A 20,659-nucleotide genomic window follows, 5' to 3' on the forward strand; every position below is an offset into this window, starting at 1 on the left:
TTAATTTACAGCCCAGATAAAACAGAATGGAGCAGGATCTGGGCTGCTCTCTACATTGGGTTGGCCTTATCAAGCGTGAAGTTTGGCGCATTGCAAACCTATTCAAGTGATTATCTGTTGAGGACCTCTCGAGCCATCTCCATCTCTGCAGCGGGCTGATAAGACAGCTGTTTCTCTAGCCGCTGTGTCTCCCCGGGCCTCAGTCTTCTTCTGATACAAACTCCGCCTTTGTCACTGTGACCCGTTGCGGTCACTTGCTCTATGGGGCAAGGGTTTGATCTGAACACACGTGAGGGAAAAGTGTGAGTGTGTGAGAGAGCAGAGGAGAGAGGAAATAGGAGGGGGAGAGCAAGGAGAGAGAGAGGGGGAGGAGGGAAAGAGGGTTAGAGACCGGAGGGACGTGGGGGCAGGGCTGCGTGCAGAGCGCAGTTGATAGCTCTGATTGACTGGTTGCTCAGCCCGGCTTTATTATTTCAAATTAGACGTGCATCGCACACAAGTGGAAACATAAATCTTCAATATAAGAAAGACCCTCCGAGCATCGGAAGAAGAAAAACCGTTTCTTCCCAGGTCCCGTTAAAGGGGCCGGCGAAAAGACTGCCACCAGCTGAGACAGATGGTTTCCTTTAACTTTGGGAACTGCTATTTTTAATTACTTGTATTAATTTTGCATGAGATGTATCGGCTCTAGGAGGAAGCTTAGAGAAGGCTGTTAGCATCCCTGGGAGAAACGGACACAAAGCTTTGATTTGCCCTTTCTCACCTCCAATTTTTCTTACCTCACCCTCGCCTGGTCGCCTAGATCACCCTTTGCATGCTCAGGAAGGACGTGAGTTTATTCTTGCTAAAAGTTGATACTGAGTAAAAGAGGAGGAAAGAAACCTGAAGACATTTGGGGGAGCGTTTACATGAATGATCGTCGAGACGAAGCTGCAAATAAATTTTCCGAGACACTCTGGGGCACGTGCAACAGATTTTAGTTTGACTATCTGCAGGCAAATCACCTAAAGGAGAATGAACCTCATACAAATTTTGCCGAGAAAACAAAAACAAAAAAAACAAGGCAGAAGTGGTAGAGAGGAAGAACAATATAGGCTGGGCTTAAAGATTTACCGTGACACTAGATTACATTTAATTTTTAAAAAACGTTTATACAATTCACGTGTCTTTAAGTGTAAACAGTAACCTCAGAATTTAGGGTAAATTCTCGCCGACCCTGCTCCCTTTCCAGCCTTTTCCCTCGAACAGGAGTTTAGAGACAAAATATAAAGGGAAAGTAAAGGATGTTTGTGATCCTGCGCACTGCCGTCTCTGGCACAGTCCCTAATGGAAAGTGTTGGCAATATATAAAGGGTTCTTTGCAAAATAGTCTGGAAGGTCACTCACCTTCGGATAAAAGGCTTTAGCCCCTTTGCCAGGAGATGGAGAGAGCCGAAGGAAGAACTGGGGGAGGGGAGAGGGGCTGAGCCGGTAGGCGTTTTTGTTGCAATTCCCTCCGGGAATTTCGAGGATTAAAAACTCTGGAGTGGGTTTAGCAGACTTTTCGGTGACTACCTGGATTTGCATTTATTTTGCATGGCCACTTTGATGACTGGCAGGCTCACCAGGGGAAGGGAGTGTCTGAAAATAGAAGAACAGTGGAGGGTCTGCAGCGAGTTCGGGGCACCAACCTTCCTGGTGGTTTGTCACGATGACTGGGTCTTAGCAAAAGCCAGCCTAATTCAAAATAAACGTCTTTCTATGGAGTAGGGCAGCCCCTTCCCTAAAGTCTTTAGAAATGAAATGTTCCCAAGAATTGCAGTTTCCGTGTTTCACTGAGAGGGACAGTCCTATCAAGCTTTGCAAACCTTTATTCAGGATCGGCTTGTCTCTGTCCATGGTGCTAATTCTTGCCTCATTCTTTTGCCTGGTTGCCACGTTGGAATCAATTTTCTCGACTTTTTGTTTTTTTTCCTCTTTTCTAAACTGTGGAAGTAAGGTTGACATACTTCTTTAAGAATAATTAAAATAGTAATCTTCAAGTTATATAATATCTATATTTCTCAGGCAGACACACTTCTAACATGAACCACAGACACCACCCCCACCCCAAAACAGCCCAGTAAATTAACACAGAATAATATTTTTATCCATCTAAGAGGGTATAGTGTTTGGAACTATCACCCTAAGCCAAACGTGGTAAACTCATTTAAATAGCTGAACTGCTTTATTTACTTTTTTAAAAAGTTACAACTGTAGTTTACAGCCACATTTATCATAAAATCCTGAAAGTATCCCTTCCTCTCCCCAACCCCGCAGAATGAGTATAAGGGGGTTATTTATCCTAAAAGACATTGCCCACAATAGTTTATGAGTATTCCTGTGAATGGCTGTTCCTTTATAAAGATATTTTAGTAAAATAATTAATTGAATTTATTACTTTTTTGGCTTTGAGAACCATTCTTTTTGCAGCTTTCCCCACATCAAACTTTTTCTCCAAGCTCTCAGTGATTCTCTATATCTCTCCCTTCTCTGCTGCAGCTTAAAATAATGCCAAAGACTTTGAAGATATATCAGAGCTAACAAGACAATCATAATTCAGATGTCTTTTAAATGCTTTTCTAATGCACGTTCAGATGCTGTGGATACTTCTTTACCTAACTATGAATGAAGAGGGACTGATTACACTTGCTTAATGTGGAATGTGATGTTTACACATAATCTTTATTAATTGCAAGACAGACTATGTTAATATTTCAGGCTATGACAACATGAATTTAAAAGTGAAATCGACATCTAGATATCATTTATTTTAAAGTGATTGTATTCAGTTTTTATTTTTAACAGTTGGAGAAGTACATGTTACTTATGCTGTATCTATCCATTTAAAAGTTTTTAAAATTTAAAAACATCTGTTTTATTGAGGAAGTAAGTTAGTATTTTAAATATTTTTCAATTTCTTAAATAACTTAACTCCATTTTATCTACATAGAAAAAACATATTGAAAATGACATGAAAAATATTTGCTCCTCTGAACAAACTGAAAAAAAACATATATACTGAATGTGCAGAATTTTCTATTTTGCATTTGAATGGACAAGTTTACCTTTTTTTTTCAGGTAATTTCTTTACCTATATAGACACATGCTGGATTTTCAACACTCCACACCATAGACAGCTTTCCATATCCACCCTCTCCCAATCTTTGGAATAATATATTACTGTAATCCACAAAATCTTTCCTGTGGATGCAAACAAATACTAAAAATTAAAAGAAAAATTAGTTTCCACACAGTCAGAGGAGACTTATGTACTTGTAAGTTAATGATAAAGATTTTCTTCAGGGTGCTGAGAATATTACATGGACAAATGCAACTAATTCAATACTAATTTAAGAATATGTTAACAAGGAGAAAAGACAATTCACTCCATCGGTAATTCTGACTAAATAGTATTATATTTTTACCCAAATTGTATTTATTATTTTATTCTCTGTACTGATCTAGGGTGAAAGGAGGAGTTGAAGGAGGATGACAACAAACCCAATTTTCCAACTGTTTATTCATACAGTGATTAATCTATTGTAAATGAGGTAGAGTTTTTCTGTTTTTTCCCTTGATATGTCCTTCCCTCAGCCCCTTGACTCCATTTCTTCAAATGGCTTTTCTTTCTTCTTCCCATGAGTTTCAACCAGGTCTAGAGAATAATTTGAAGTTGAAACCAGGACCCCAGGCCTGTCGTTGAACAAAAAGTAGGGGTGGGGACTAGGGCATGATAATTATAAATGGCAGTTATAACACATAGATTCAAGCCTTCTTTCCCAACTCCCAGTATTGTCATCCAAAGTATAGAACTCACATGTTATACAGGCTATATGGGAGATAAACAGGTCTATTCTTTCTCTTTAATCATTTATTAACACTCAAGGACAATTCCAAGGAAACATATGGACACTATGATTTACTTCAACCCTTATTTTCTAGTCATTTTGTTTTGCGACTGTCTGTCCCTTTTCCCTCCATCCCACCCCGCCCTCCTGCAAACTCTGACTCTTACCTGTGCCTCTTCTTTGCGGCATTCTCAAAGATAGTGGTTAGTAGTAAATAAACAGGTAAAAGGATTCCTTTTAGAAAGGCATGAGCTTCCAGAGAAGATGGTTCATTGTGTAAGAATTGTAAGTACTGTCTAGGAAGCTGGTGGTGTCTTTGAATATTAAAAGAAGAAATTCAGGCTGGAAAAGAACCTAGGTCAAGTGACTGTGGTCTCTATTTATACATCAAGTCAATGCTGAGGACCACATTTTCACTTGGAGGAAGAAATAAACACCATGCATAAAACTATATTCCAGCCTCCTGAATGTTTTTAAAATAATGGGGTTTAATAAAGTAGTCTTCATCTATAAAGCAGAAGCGTTGACAACACTTGGTCTTCTGGTTAAACTTTCTAAATCCTCAGAGAAAGAGTGCAGATAAAGGCTTGCCTATCTTTACAGTCAGCAATACATGTGTGGTCCAAGAACTGTACCGCCAGCAAGTGCAGAGGAGTGGCTTGTTCTCCTTCTATGTACAGCTGCTCTTTTTGAGAGTCATCATTTACCTCAAAGTGAAGGACCTTAGCTCCACTTAGTACCTTTTTCCCTGGATAGGATGTTTATCCTGCACTTTTCTATTCTAACATTAAGTGAAAGGTAATTCAAACCGGGCAGCTTTATTTGAAAGCATTTCTGACTTCATTCTTACCCTAAAAAGACGCTTAAAAAATAAACAGAGCTGCAATATGCATATGTTAAAACAGAGAAAGACATAAAATTGCCTGATAATATCTAATCTCGAATACTGGAACACAAATTGAAAAAGGCATGCGTACAAGTAATGGATGTACATTCATCCCTTGCACGCAGATCAAAGAGAGGTAGATCTCAATGACTCATACATACCGGACAGTTTAATGTTATAAAGAAACGTGCCATAGATGCGGCAGTGATGGCAAAGGAAGTGAGTCTTTCGGAAGCAGAAAGATTTAAGAGGAAAGTAGATCTTGCCATATCGCAAACTCTGATAGTACAGTTCCAACCCTCCCACGTTGCTCTTTCCCCATCCCTTTTTGCTTCTTGCATTTCCCTTCGCGGCCAGCGTTATGTGTGTACCTCCCCGCACAACTTACCTTGAAACGGGACTCCATTGAGCTCTCGAGAGTGACACAAGCACTTAACCAATCATATCGCGCGGCCTCGCCTGGGCGGCCTCAACAGAAACGTCTAGGCCAATCAGAGTCCTGGGGAGATAAGCAAGTTGCGTTGTGGCGCGACTCAGCGTATACTTCCGCGCGTGCTGCTCGGGATAGGAGCCTGGCAGAGCAGCTGCACACACGGCAGTGCGGAGGCAGAGAAGGGGTTGGTGATACGGTGCTATAAATCTGTGGTCCAGTCCACCTCCCTTTTAAGACGTCCTCCCCCCTTATTTCTGTTCTCAGTTAGAGATGCAGCAGCTTACTCCTGTAGCGACCTACTAAAAAGCAACAAGGAGAAAGACATCGTCTTTTTGAAAAAAACGTTCTTTCGTCTCTTTTCTTTGTTCCTTCGTTTGTTTTTCTTGCCCCTTTTTTGTTTAGTTAAACGGCAATAGGAGGGTAGTCTCTCCGTCTTTTAAAACTCTTTTTTAAGTTTCCCCTCCCCTTTCATATTTTTTTTTCGCCGTTTCTTTTAGCGTTGGACTTTGGGGTCGAAAGCATTTCTTTTTATTTGCTTCTTTTAAGCCGAGCACAGTTTAGGTTTCGTGCTGTCTTAAGAGAACTATCCAGCAGCTTCTTGCTCATCCTTATTGGGAGAACTGCACCGTTACTTTAAAAACACACATACACAAAAACCTTAAGGGAGAAAGGTAAGTTTCGGTTTGGTTTCTTTAATCATTAGTTGCAGCGATGCGCTGGCAAACCCAGAAAACCTGTAAGTGAGCGGAATACAGAATACGAAGTTAATTGCACATGTTTGTCTCATTTCAAAGCTACTGCTCTGCTTTTTAATTCTAGAGAGCTAGACTAAAAGACCGTGGACGCATGCTTGACGTACTGAATATTCTCAAATGTCAATGGCAGAAACTTGTGGCAAATGTAACTAGTGTAGAGCAAGATGTTGAGTGAGCTTCGGGATTTAGATTGGAAGTTCATTTCGTGGGAAGAGAGAGATAAGTTGGGGGGGGGGGGGATGAAATGCATGCCTCTACTTTCGCAAAGCAATGGAAGGACCGGAGAGGCTTTAATACCATTAACTGGAATCAGAAGCCTGGACTCGTAGATTAGAACAGCGAAAACCCCAGACTTAATTGCATTAACTAGATAACATGTGCTGGGAAGATGGGATTGCCAGATGGAATTTAGATGCTGCACGAGGCAACGAGTTGTAGTTGACTGGAAAAAGTACATGCTGCCTGAGAGCTGGGGCTGGGCTGGGGCTGGGGTGGGTAGAAGCTGTCAAAACTCATCATTGCGAGGTGTGCGGGCTGCAATTCACTACCGCCAATTATCGTGGTTCTGTTCTAAAAGAAGATAGCCAATTTAGGGCCGAATTCTTAAGCCTGTACCGGATATGAGATTCCCTTTGTTCAGAAAAGCGTAAATAAGATCCTTGGAGCTGTGTCTGTGGAGGGGCGGCTGCCTGGGAGCCTCGCTACGCTGGGCGCTGGCAAGTGGATTCCAAGCTCTGTCCTTGGTCCTACGCGTCTGACTTCGCCTTCTGGACGAGGGGGAATCCTTCGCAGCCGTGAGGCTTCGCAGCCACCCCAGTAGCCAACTCGGCTACGTAGTCCCCTTCCTTGCCGCCCTACCCCCCACCCCTTTTCTCGAATAGCTATTGTTAAACTGACGCCTGGAGAAAGATGGTTGGGGATGAGACGCTGGGCAGACACTTGCTTCATTTTAACTTTTGTGATTTCTCAGGGCTTAGAAGAAACCAGCTGGCTTTCTACTGCGAAAAAGAGAATCTAGGGTAGATGTGGGAAAGGGGGAGGATATTCTTGGGGTGAAGAGGGGTGGAGGCGGTGGTGGTGGCGGTGAACGAGGTGCTGCCTTTGCCTAATAGAAGTTTAAATCATTGGCACGAGAGGGTGTGGATGAGTGTGTGCGTGAGAGCGCCCGCGTAGTGCTTGAGAGGGAAAGGATGGGGAAAAGGTACAAAGCCGGCTGGGGTTAATTTCTCTTTGCTTCCACCCCACCCACCCTCTGGGTTCGAAAAAGCCAACGCGCGGCCGGCCTCCTCCGGACTCGACTCTGTCATCTCAGGGGCGGTGGGGGCTGGGGATGGCAAGTGGCAGTGCCCACCACGGGAGCTCAGCGGCGAACAGGACTTTGCATGGCCATTGTTGCTTAATTTATGCCCAGCACGTTGCCACGTACCCACCTATTTCACGTCTGTGAAGAATTAATATGAGAGCTATACAACTGAGGCAAATTGGAGGTTGGATACATTCCCCGTTTTCCATTTTCAAGTACGGGTTCGCAAAACTGATGTCGAGACTGGGTATTTTCTCACGTAATTACTAGCTGCAGATCTGGCTTTACTGTGGCCAGAGTGAGAGAAATAGTCAACCATTTAGTATTTACTCTTAACACTGCTGGGCCGGAATGGATGTCTCTGCACTTTCTCCCCGAAATACCTGGGTTCTCTCCCCTCCCCTATTCATGTACAAACACTCTTCAGCCCTTCCCACATCCCTGTTTATTGTACCCATCCTCTAGGAGGGAGATGGAGGTGATTTATTTCTTAGGCCTATACTGCAACCTATAAATTTAGGCTTAAAATGGGGCGGGGTGGGTGGGGGGGCGGAATACAGAGCAGACAATGGTAAATTAAGAGATTATTTCCCTAATTGGAAATCAATTCCTAAAGATCAGGGAAAAAGGTGTGAGTGTCTTGGGAATGGAAAGGTAGGAAATCTGTTTGTGCCCCATAAAATTTCCTTGGTAAAATGGCTTCTTAAAATGGGACACCTGAAAAATTTTTTAGAATTTGAACAAATAAGTCTGCAAAATAGAAAATGTTGAATGTTTAAAAGTTGCCTTTTGGGTGATTAAAAAAAACCTCAGTTATCCCTGGGTCTGTCCTACAGCAGGCACTACTGGGTTCCCCTTTTTTAACCAAGTGCTTGAGCACCTCACTTTAAAGCTTATCCCTGATCTGGAGTTCCCCAAGAAAAAGCAATGTTTGCGAGTAGAAGTGGTTTGGGAGACTTGCGGAACTCTGTTGAGAGAGGTCTCCCTTAACTTGAAGAAATCAGTTTCAGGAAGTAGGGCGTAGGGCATTCTAAGAGTTTTAGGCTTGGATCAGCACATTTGGTAGGCCCAGTTTTGCCTAACTTTTGGCAACAGGAATTCTTAGGAATCCCACCTGCCTGGGATGGGAATGTTATAATTAACTATTTAGAAGGTTGAAGAGGCGCAGGCGCTTTGAGCCGTTTTCCCAGAAACCCATACAAAGTCAATTAAGGTCGTTTAATTACAAATCATATTTGAGGTGATAGCAGAAACGCTAATAAAGAATCAAGTAGCTGATTTTGGTGTCCCTAGTCTGGGTCCCCCAAATTGAGAGGTGGACTGTCTCCATTTCTAACGTGGTTAAGCCCCCTACTTTACTATGCCGGATTTGACTTGGCCCAAGAGGGCAATTTTGTCTCTTCTGCCTAACCTCCATCCCAGCACTGGGTTAGCGGTGTCCTTCCCTCCAGGTCCCCCAGCCCCGCCCGTCGTGTGGGGGCGGGGAGCATTGGGCGCCCTTAGCGGACCTTGCTGCATCAAACCCGCATCATGCCCTTGAAGCTGTAACCTCGGTCACGTTCTTGCGGCGACTCAGTCGCCCACTGCTCAGTTCCTTTCCTTTACCTCTTGCGATTTCAGGTAGGTTTGACAGGTGATATTTTTAAATGCAGTTTTTTAGGGGTAAGAGTTAAAACGGAAGCCTTTGCAATGGGGGAAAAAAAAACCCAACACGACAGGTGCTCTCATAATTAAGCTTATGGGCAGGTGTAAAAACGTGCTCCCGCCGCATGGCTCAGGGTGGGTTTTGACTCCCAGTCTTGGGTTTGGGTCTGAAGACAGGCACAGGTTTTTCTGGGGAAAAGCGATTGAGCTGGGCGTGGGGGCGGGCCAAGGCAAGGCAGCCATGGGACGCCCCCTCTGTGAATAGTTGGCCATTTCGGGGCTTCTGTGGGGGGCGTTGGAAGGATGCGGCGAGCGGCAGGCGCTTATCTAGTCGAGTACAAGATTTCCTACTTTGCGTTTGAAGCAGAGTATAGCACCTCGCACAGGTACTCAGGGCTTATTTAAACGCCAGATTCCCTCTAGAAAGGTACAGAGGGGCATCGGGGGCAAGCTTTTAGTTTTCCGCAGAGGGACCGGACTCTTAAGCTGTGAAGTGGGGAAAAAGCCTTTTAACTCTGCTTGCAATATATGTACGTATATATATATCAAAGTAACCCCCGAGCGAATCGCTCTGGCTGCCCGTTAGCGCTCGAGCCTCGGGGTTTGCAAACGTGCACCTGGAATCTGCCGCCTCTGGGCGCCCGAAGCTCCCCGCGCCGCCAGGGGAACCTGGTCAGGGAGCCTGCTCGGAATCGGAAGCCGAGAGGGAAGGAGCCGTGCGGCCGCAGTCGGGCGTCTGGTCCCAGGCCCCGACCCTCGGGGCGGCTGGGCTGGGCACGCGCCGGCGGCAGAAGCCGCGGCGCCGCGAACTCGCCGTCGGCCCCGCCTCCTGGCGCTCTTCCAAGCAAGCCCCTCCTCCCCGCCCCGCTACAAACGGCGGGACCGCGGCGCCCGAGCGTCACTGAGGCAGCTGCCGGCCGGGTGAGGAGGCCGGTCGCCGGCGCGACGCGGGTGGGGCGGGGGTTCCGCCGGGTTCCAGTACGCCTTCCCGCCACCGCCAGCACTGGGGACGCCACTGCCTCTCCGCGGAGCCTGCCCGGAGCGACTCTCCGCGGCTGTGCTGACTGCCGGCGGCGCGAGCCGTAGTAGCTGCAGCTCCGAGTCGTAGCAGGCAAGTGCGGGGAGCGTGGGGCGTGGGGCGGGGGCGGGCACGCCTCGCCCGGCCGCGAGTCTGTTCTGGACGCTAAGGCTCAGGGTTGTGCGCGCCGCCGCGGCGCTGTGTTGCGGAGCCCGGCGTTGGCTCAGCGGGAGCTCTCCGGGCTCAGGGCGGGAACGCCAGTGGGGGCGGCGGAGGTTGTGCACGGGAAGTTCCTAGAGCTCGGCCCCTGGCGGCGGGAGTCGAGGGAATTGGGCGCCTCGGGAGGTGGCACCGCCCCTCCTGTGGGCACAAGCTGGTTGGGGGCGGCGGGAGCCGAGCCGGGCCAGTAGCGCCAGGCAGCGTGCACAGGCGTGGACGTACCCGGGGACGGCCGCGTGTAGCGCGAGAAGAACTGCGCCGAGACGCAGGTGAGTGTACTGGAGCGAAAGTGGGGGAAGGGGCTTTTCTAGGAAAAGGGCAGGATTCCTGTGGTGGATTGGCAACCCCGCCTTGTGGGAGACTGGGTGTTCACTGGTTTCTCCAGCCAGGTGGTGTTTGGTGGCTTGTCCACTTGGTACGGCGCCTCGCGCGTGGTCCTTGGCGCTCCCAGGGCATCTAGAGACTTGTAGCGGCCACGCGGTGTGCGGAGGTGGTTTGGGGATCCTGGGCGCCCGGAGGCAGAGTAGAGAGGATCCCCGGACCACTCTCCCCCTTGCGCCACATTAGGTGAGGTTGGGCGTAGTCGCGCGAGGTCGCAGCTCGAGGTCGCATCCCGGGTTTGTGCGCGAGCAGTGCGCTGGGCGGGAACCGCGGGGCGGGGCGGGCGGCCGGGCGAGGCAGGCTCTGGGCTCCGCTCGCTCGCGGTGGTTGCGGCAGCTGCCTCCGGCTCGGCCAGGAGGGCCAGCCAGCTGCGCCCCCGTGCACGGACGCGTGTGCGTGCACTGGTGAGGTTGGTGGACTCTCGTGCAGACCTGCATCGGTTCATCAGCAGGTGCTCCTCCAGTGGTCGTGACGGTGACCAACAAACAGTCTTTCCACGGCGTTTCCTTAAAATCCTACTTGTTATCCTAGAGGGCCGGGGCGCAAAACCTTGCCTCTAGATATGAACCACAAGCACGGAGTCGTAGCTATCCAGATGGTCATTTAAACTAGTGTGCATTTTAAAAGATAATTTTTACGATTAAATTTTCATCTCTTCTCTTTACATGTTCTGAAAATATTAGAAAAGGAAGATTTGTTACCGGCTATCTACTCTCCTTTATTCCCTCCCCGAAGAGGGGTGCTTAACAATGCAAAATGAAATGCCTTCGACAAGGACAAAGAGCTTTTTAAAACTTAAATTTTTGGTAGACCTACCAATAATAATAAAGTCTTCATAAAAATGTAGTTCAACCCCCAAACTTACGACAAATAGTCCATTAAACAACACTAATACCAGTGGGGGTGTAATTTCCCCATTTCCTTAAGTAAAGTCGGTTTATTTGAAATACTGTGTAGTTGTTTTTGAAGACAACATTGTCAAGAATCGTTTTTCCCAGAGTCGTTTGAATTTTTCATTTGTGCAGAGGTCGCTCTTTTTTGCTGAAGCTGACCTGGAGTCTCCATTTTGGTGAGCGAATGGAAATGCTTTCCTGGATCTCCTATTTCATCTGGACCTCTGGGTCTAGAAATGGTGGCTATTTTGCTGGATGGACTGCGGAATTACCGCATTTGTTTTTGAGCCATTCTTTATAATAGGTGTGTAAGAATGTTGATTTAACACCGCTCAGGTAGGGGGTACGTGTTTAAGAGAAAGTTCTGTTGGAAATGGGGGAGGAGTGGAGAAGAGAGGGCAAGAAGGAAACATTTCTGGAAGGTAATGGCTGGGGTGGGGTAGAAAAAAATACATTATGAAGAAGCACATTACATCCAGTTTTCTGTGCTTTCTCTGCCTTTTCCTTTTTGAGAGAATATTTTTGTGTGATCAAAACTGACCCCACGTTGCCTTTTTGGGTAACTTTGTGCTGCCACCTTTCGGGAATAAGGTTTTTTCCTTTTCAAAGACAGAGCCTTGGGCTTTAAAGGCCCCCTTTCTCCCTGTTTTTAGATGCTTCCTTCACTGTATCTTGTTTGCATTTTGGAATCATGTCAGGTCAGCTGTTTTAAGCTGCACACACTCCTTCCTCATGGTTCAAGAGAATTTTAGTTTTAGGATATCTCCTAGAACAGAACAGGTACCCCAAACTGGTCATTGTCCGCCAGGTCCAACTGTTGTTTCCTATAGAACCTTATTTTCCTTTTCTAGGCTCAGGTTGTATTTATTAGTTGTTAGAATTCCTTTTTTGGTTTTGGTTGGTTGGTTCTGGTAAATGCTTCTTCCCTAGAGAAGCAAGGTCCTTCTCTGTCTGGTTTGGCGTTTTTAGTTAAGATGCAGCTCCCAGCGGGTTATAGAAGAACAGTGCTCTAAGGGGCATTTATACTACCTCAGTTCTTAATCCAGCCTTTTGATTCTTTTTATTATACAGACAGATGTTCATGGCTGAATCCTTGTTACCACTTTCAGCCATTCTAGCTTTCTGTTAATGTGATTATAATTTTTAAAAATAGTTCTTTTCCCTCCTCAAATCTCTTTCTCTTCTCTTCTAGAAAGAAGTCCCAAATTCTCTTCAAGGACACAACACAGCCATCCAGAATACCCCCAGCTTCTAAGCTGGGATCAAGCATTTCCTCTTTCTTTGGTTGGAAAAGTTTTTTTTTAAATTTTAACATAGGACGCTTTTCAGGCATTAGCTGGCAGAAGAGCACCACAGTGCAAATCACTCTTCGTGTTCTTTTACCCCAGAGGGCTGGATACTCTGAAATAGCATCTCATCAAGACTGACTTTACCATTGCCTTTTTGATCTCTTGGTCTGCATGGTAGAGTCAATTCTTTTGTGCTCATTTGAAATCTTATTAAGTCTATTGCAGAATCACATTCTTATTGCCACCTTTGTCACTAACGATGTTTATCTGGCATAAGGGAGGCTGGAGATCCACGTTGCTTAGCCTGGTCTGGTTAATTTTTTTGATGGTGTTGAGGGTCAGGTGGTATGGGGCCTGGATGGTGTGCCACCCTGTGGAAAACCTGCCCGTAGCAGTCCATCCCAGCTCTTTCTGATTCTTTGGAAAAGCCACTGTACAGGCCCGTGATCGTGGTAAGCTACTACATTAAAGATTTTTTTTTTTGTTTTTAAAGCATGGATATTTGGTTGGAGGCAAAGCTGCTTAATGGGCATGTGACCTGTGCAGTCCTAACTTGTCCCCCTTGAAAATCTTGATTTTTTTGAACAAGGGGACCAGTACTTTCATTTTGTACTGGGACCCACTGATCACGTAGCTTATTCTGGTTAGAGGCCTTCTTGATTGTTAATGTTTAGCTGCCAGCATTGCTGCTTTATGCTTGTACTGTATTCTAGAACTGTTGGAAAACTAAGGCTTTATGCACTGGTGATGCCACACCCAACTCTTGAATTAACTCTGTGGAGGACATTGGGTGCCTAGAATGTTTACTTGCTTTGGCCAGTTTCATTTTACAGGTGTGGCAGTCTTCACTGGTTCTGGTTAATCACAGAACCACATGTGTACTCTAATGCTAAATCCATTGTTCTGTTTCTAATTTGGAAAGAACACTTAACGTCTATTTGTTTGATTCTAGATACTAGTTGGTTTGCGATGCTTGTTGATTTTTCTTTGATTTCAAGTGCTAAGTAGACACAGAAGGCTCTTAAACTTGAAAGGCAATAATTTGTTTTAAAGCTTTTGTGTATTAAAAGGTATGCTTTATGGTTTAAGTAGGATTGGTAACTTGAAACTTGAACTAAAAATTACAGTAAAATCCCATAGCGGTTTTATGGTGTAGTTAGAAAAAATTTCACTAACGAAACAGACTTGGCTTTTATTATGCAAGATATACATATCATGACAGTAATTTTAGTAAGGTCACGGGAGAATTTTTTTTTTAAGGAGAGACAACTTTCTGTATCTATAGCCTTGAAATCTGTCGTATAGTAAAAAATAAAAGGCGAGTCTTCCGTAAGCATTTTCAAAGCCATCCTCACCTTTAATACTAACGCTATGTTTACAGAGATTGGTCTACATAAAAATAATCTATTTTTGGTAAAGATTTTATTTTTTCAGAGCTGTGGATTAGGCTTTGAGTGCATCAATTTCACTGATATTCTTAGCTGTATGTTTGCCTTTCAAATGTTGCTCAGTAGTTTTGTGTGATGACGGGTTTTCCTTGTAAGCAGTCTTCATAGGTGCTTTGGCAAGGAGTGGAATCGGTAAAATTAACAAGAAGGTCATAGGAATTGATGGGCATGGGGTTAAAACCAAACCAATTTGGAAGTTGCCTGATTAATTGCAAGTAACTTGTATTTTTTTTCTTTTAATTTGCACTTGACTAGTATTTGTCCATATAACTGATTTCTCTTTTGTCAATTTCTGACTGAAAACGAATAGCAAATAAGGTTTGACAGGCAAGACCCTCTTTCCTGCTCTTAGAAATTGTAGATTTGAAAAAACGTGGTTTTTCTCAATAGCCTTATTTATCACGAGACACTTTTAGTAAAATGTTAGTTGTTTTACAACATGAAGGTTTTGCTTTTGCGTTGTAAGTATTGAACTCTTGGGTTGAGGTATTTGTGTATTTTTCCCTTGTCTAATCTAATAGTGATAGATTTATACCAGCCTTTTCTCCTTGACTTAAAAAAGGAATCTGTCTCAGGCAATTTATATTCTTTATGAGCAGCTTTTCTTTTTCTCCAGAATTTTTGTTACTGTGGGCCATTCATTTCTGGAGATTATTTCAGCAGCTTTAAAGACTATTATGGAATATCACAAAAATCCCTATTTTCATAAACATCAAACTGTTTGTTCTTTCAGGATGGATTTTCTTTTTATTTCAGTTTGCTTTTAGTTAGCAGTGGTCAGACTCACTTGAAGCTCAGTACACTTTGATTCGTTTTATCTCCTTATGAGAATATGGGCAATAGTTGTTTCAGAATTCTTAGCTTTCCTGTATTTCGTTATTATAGAGTCACTGTAAAATTGAGATTTCTTGTTAAGATAGAGGAGTTCTGAGTCTCTTTGAGCATCTGAAAAAAGCTGTGGGCCATCTCTCCCTGGAGAAATTCACATACACAGAAATTTCCGTACAATTTTTTATCATCTTGCCCCCTGAAGTAAAGACTGTTAAAATAAGGTTGTATTTGGGAGCAAGGACTTTGAAAATTGGGGTTGTTTTATACTGATGAGACCGGGAAGAAGTCAGTCAAATCAGCTCTTGTGTGCTGGGAATGTTAGCAATGTGGGCTTTCAGCTTTCATCCACGGTGGACTCTAAGCTTCCTGTCTCCTCACAGGTTTGTTTTAAAATCCATTCTGATTTTTGTAAACAAATACTATATGTGTAAGGTCGTCTTGTGAGCACACTGCTGCCAGTTTAGCTCCTGAGTGGTCTTGCCTCAGTAGGTTTTGTCACTTCGTTTGAAATTCTTAATTTAGAGCCAGGTGGAAAATACTAACCTGAAAGTCTGAAATTTCTGTCCTCTGGTTTTGGCTCAGTTACTTTTGTCCTTGGTTTCTTAACCTTCCTTTAAGTATGAAACCTCGCCCTCCACGTCTCAGAGACAGGGTGACGATGAGAATATTTAAAAAAGAGATTTCTGGGAGTGGGATGACCATGTTTCCTGAATAGAAAGATGGTCCTCATAGATCAGTTTTATGTATTTGGCCTTCAATGTGTTATTTTTGAACCATTGTTTTTATAATATACCGTCTATATAATATACCATTTTATAATGTATGTTTCTGCCACGGAGAAAGAGAAAATTCCCAGACTGCAGGGAGGTTTGGAGAGAATTGTGACTTTGAACATTTCAATATGGGAATACATATAAATATATCAATGGAATTTGGAAGGGAATTTTAAAATACAATTTTTTCATTGAAAATATAAATAATGCTAAGAGATTACATGTGAACTTACGAGAATTTAGGCAGCTAACATTCCAGGAATATAAATGTCTTAATTTAAATTTTTCATCTTTTTTCAATGAGAAATCAAATTTTAAAATTTAAGCATTTACATTAAAATAATCAGTCCATATTTTTCTGATTTGAATTTTGTTTAATCTCTTACCAAGGATCTTTTCCTATACATCAAAAAATAAAGTTGACACAGAAATAACATTTTTTCCCCTGCTTGTTTTGAATACTCTCTCACTACCCCAAGTGAAAAGTCATTGATGGATGCCCTGTCAAGTAAGTTATTGAAAATTGCTCACTTGTTCAGTTTTTAAAAGACATTTAGCACTTTTTTTTTATTCTTTAGGCATCATTTGTGCATTTCAGAAGTGCAGGACGTATTTTTCAAAACAAATAAATCACAGTGTATTTGAAAATAAATTCACCGAATTGGGTAAGGTGGGGAAAATATTCCTGGAACTGTTGGTCCTTGATCTTAAATTTCCTCTGAACTACTTTTCAGAAGTGAGGTTTTTCTGTTTTCACTGATGCTGCTACTTTACTGGAGGTACCTCTGGTGATGTGAGGATCACCCACCTTTATTGCAGAGCCATCTACAGTATTTTAAATATACAAAGTTTATTATAGAGTGAGCAAGTTTTTATAACCTCTTCGCAGTAAGGCCTATTTCTATACGAGTTTACTCAACACCACTTTCTCTCCCCTGGGTGCTACTTACTGGTCGCAGCTTTATTTTGTTTAAACCCTTGGGGTCCTTTCTAGCCTGTGGCTGTGAATGACTCATGGACTTTTCCCAAATACGGGGTCATCAGTGCTTCTGGCTTTCATCCCTTCCTAGCCATTGTCTCTGCAAAGAACTTGAACCGCCCACAGCCTTCCTCTCTTCTCTGACACCTCTGTGCTAGCCCTCTGTCCCTTCCTCACCTGTCTGTGCATCTGAGCCCTGTGCTAGTTCTGCTTCTAGCCTGGCAATTCTGGGTCAGGCGTAACCTACTCACTTGTCCCTTTATTTTCTTACTTGGCTTGCACTTTTGTGTTGGCTTTTAAGCATTTTGTTAGATTTTACTCACTGAAGACAATCTTCTGTGACCAAGACAACTGCCGCTTTTAGAGGATGAAAGAAAAATGGGTGTCAGTGGAAAAATGGATTCTGCCCTGGGTCCCAGATGGTGGCCCCTGGACTGCATATGGTCTGTAGCTCTTCTATTTGGCCCAAACTATGTTTAAAAAAAGTGAGTTGTTAATTAGGTGTTGGGAGGTATCATATAAAAATATAGAGCCATATTTTGTCTCTCTTGAAAATGTCTGAAGGTGGAACAACACCAAACCTGTATTTGTCAACTGCACCCTTAATGTGGAGCATGGTTTATTTCACTTCATAATAAATTACTGCCTGGCCTTTGTGGGTATTTGAGTTTGCATTTCTAATGGTATAATTTCTAAAGCAATGGGAATTTAAGAAAATTATTCAAGTATCTAGGAAGGCAGTAGTTCTAAAGATTTCTATTCTTTTGATTTTCTTTATGTTTGCAAATAATGTTTGAATTACATTAGATTACTCCTTATAAACCTACATCTAGAAGTCTCCTTTATTTTAGGTAGAGCAGTCTCGTCTAGGACCTGTTCTTCCTTAATGCCTGGTTGCAAGACAATTTCTCCTTCCTTTATAAGATACGCTTCCATCAGTTCATCTTACCTTTTCTCACCTTCCCCTGGAATTTTAGACCAGCGCACACTGGGAGCAGGGATTTCTTTCTGCCTGTTGCCTGCTTATATTTGTTCAGATGCTTTGAGGTCAGCAAAAGTTGCTTGGTGCTTTGAAAACTAATAGGATGTTATGAGCTGTTTAAAAGAGGCTCGTGGCCCACCTGCTAACCTCATTGCTGATGGTGTCCACTTAGAAAAGGCATTCTCCCCTAAGAATGCTGTTAAAAAAAAAAAAAAAAAGAGCTGATATGAGAGGTTGGCAGGTGTGAGGTTTATAAGTGTGTTGTTTTTCTCTCCTCTCCCCCTGCCCCCGACCCTTTTTTTCCCCCAGTCTTCAGCCTTTTCTCCCCCTTTCTGGAAACAGCAGGGCAGCTCAGCAGAGCTTTCTCCCAGGTGTGCAATAGAGCAAGCTGATGTGCCAGCAGAAGTAGAGAGAGGCTCCACATGTCATGTTTGGACCAATGCTGTAATTTTATTTTACAATAAGGAAGGTGGATATTATTAATCTACTCCTGAGCATAGTAGCACAATTTGAATAGCAGAGAGCAACTTTGGTGTGTATTACTGTCTAGTGAGATGAATACAGATGAGTGCTAAGTAGGTAGAAAATGTCAGTGTAGAGCTTTCTTTTGGTGACTTTAAGCACTTAAGTTTTTAGTTAACTTTTTGTTCAGCCTGGAAAACAGATATGAAGATCTATTTTATCAACCCAGCATTAATGTAGCTTCTGAGGACGGAACAATGCCTATAAAACCCTGCTTTCCTGGCAGCCAGTTGAGCTGGGCCAGTCGTAACGAGGAATTAGAATATGTCCATGTACTGAACATCTTTGCAAAACCCTTCAGAATAATAGGAGCTTAATGCTGGCAGTTTTAAAAATTGGTGCAGTCTCTAGCCTAGCCAGATTTTTTTTAGATATCTGAGGTGTGAGTAAAAGTGTTTGCTTATTGTGAAAAAAACCTAATTTTGAATTAACTGTGTGTATGGTTTAAAATATACTGTAAGTTTCAGGAGGCACTTAAAAAGAGTTCTTGATACCAAGCATCTTCCATGATTATATGATTCTTTTAGAATCTTATCTTATTTTGCTTTTAGATTCTTTTAGAATCTTGCTTATTTTGACGTGCCCCAGAGCATCTGGTTGAGGGGTTTCCAGGGTGTCTCCATTGTGGGGTGGGTTTTTTTTTTTCTTTAATTGTGTTTTTATCTGTCAGAAGCTTACGAATCATTGTCATGGAGCTTTTACTGTGCTGTTAGAAATGCTTTGGTATACATGGGCTGGTGGTTACCTTGGAATCTAGACTTTTATCCAGATTCATCTAAAATCTTTTCTTCTAATTTTTTAAAGGATTTTAAGAGATGTCTTCCAAGTTTTCTGTATTGGGACCGTGCTCAGAAGCCTGGAAGCTTGTGTAATACTTATTGTTTTATCACACATTATTGCTGAGTGCTGGGTACTGGGTAAAGGAGAGCTTTAGAGAAGTTTATAAAACATCCGTGTTCTTATATTCCTTGGTCTGTATGCTTAAGGAGCTGAGGCAGAAAACGATAATTTAAAAGATACCACAAGCCTCCTCCTCCAAGCTTAATAGTAGTTTGAGGACTTGAGAAAAGGGACATAACTCTGTAGTCTGAGCGTTAAGGATATGGCCAGGATGCTGCATATTGTTTTGAGGACAGTAGTGTGGCTTTCCTTCGTCGTTTTGTGTATGTATTTATTTTGCTTAGTTTTTGTGTCTTCCCTCTTCCACTCTCTCGCATATGTCCTTGTTGTCCCTTTTGGGTCTCTCTTTTGTCGTGTGAATAACTACTTCCTGGTTTGCCAGGAGCCCAGTCACAGGCGAAGAATATTTATGTAATGCAGAACCTGCCAAGTTTAAATTGCGGCTGGAGAGAGACACCACTGTGACTGTCTTAATTCTGCTCTTGTCCAAGGAAGAACAGATCCCAGGCATGTGTGTGTGGAACCACTTGAAGCCCTCAGATTTTCCCTGTGGTTGTAATCTCTTGACAGCATGATGTGCCAGGAGCCTCCTCTGGGTGTAACATTTATTTTTCAAAACATCCAGGATAAAGTCGTAAGGATGATAAGGTTTCTTTGGCTCCTTCTCCCTGAGTATAGTTCGAGTAGGAGGAAGCGAATGACAGATCGAAAGCTGGGATGCTTCTGAGAGCACTGATCTGTCCCTTCTCCTTGAGACTTCTTCATGCCTAAAAGCACGTCCGCCAGGAGCATGAAGGCTGCTGATGGTAGCTTGCTCATGTCAGTTCTTGGTGTTCTTAGGTCTGCCCGGAGCTTCTCTCCACTAATGGCATTTACATTATTTTTCTTCCTTCTGAAAGATAGTTGGACATCTTACACGCTGCTTCATCTTGTTGTTTTGCTAGAGAGGATCATTCCTTCAGTTGGAAATGGTTGTTTGGGAATATGTATTCTTGTTCCCTGGACTTTTTAAAAAGTTTGGCTAATCTACCAGTATTGTTTGTGGACAGTAGGGGGCAAAGTCTGATTTCATGGTGAACAACATAGTTTGTGATCCAGAGAAGAAAAGTGAAGAGATGGGTTTTTCCTCTTTTGTACAACTTCTAAAACTAAATTCTAAATTATTGTCTCATAAGAATTCGATTAGAGTAAGAAATTTTCTGTTGGACTGTCAAATTGGCAGTGTATCGGGAGGGGCAGCAAGGAGCTAGCTGCCTGTTTTCAGTGACTCAAAGTCTTGGCTATTAGGATGGAAAAACAGGTGGAATCAGTAACTGAAGGTGATGCATCACCCAAAATGTTGGAACCAGGAGACACTTCTTCTAGTGACAGGTGACACTCAGTGTTTCCATTCTTCCAGAACCTTACCTTATAGTTCCCTGGGATAATGAATTTATAGATGAGGGAAATAAGCCTCAGAGGTCAGGTGGTTTGTCAAGGATTCAACGTGTTGAGTGGGGATGTGGGATTTGGGTTTGTGGCTCCTAGTTCACTA

General features: G+C 43.3%; 1 protein-coding gene across 14 annotated transcripts in view; it reads left to right on the forward strand.

Annotated features, from left to right (window-relative positions):
- The window catches only part of ELAVL2 (ELAV like RNA binding protein 2), a 151,339-nt gene that overhangs the window by 17,719 nt on the left and 112,961 nt on the right, over positions 1–20,659 (forward strand). For 5 of the 14 annotated variants that reach the window (XM_064490154.1, XM_031449604.2, XM_031449608.2 and 2 more), the window contains exon 1: positions 5,317–5,859. The exons of 2 other annotated variants lie outside the window; for them this stretch is intronic. The gene's annotated coding sequence lies outside the window, so the exon portion shown is untranslated. Of the gene's footprint in view, positions 1–5,315; positions 5,860–8,007; positions 8,867–9,781; positions 10,002–10,074; positions 10,397–10,885; positions 13,143–20,659 lie in introns of those variants that run through there. 7 more of the 14 variants (XM_031449606.2, XM_031449607.2, XM_064490156.1 and 4 more) reach the window with 5 other exon arrangements.

Source organism: Camelus dromedarius, chromosome 10, assembly GCF_036321535.1.
Source record: "Camelus dromedarius isolate mCamDro1 chromosome 10, mCamDro1.pat, whole genome shotgun sequence".
NCBI classification, from domain to species: Eukaryota; Metazoa; Chordata; class Mammalia; order Artiodactyla; family Camelidae; genus Camelus; species Camelus dromedarius.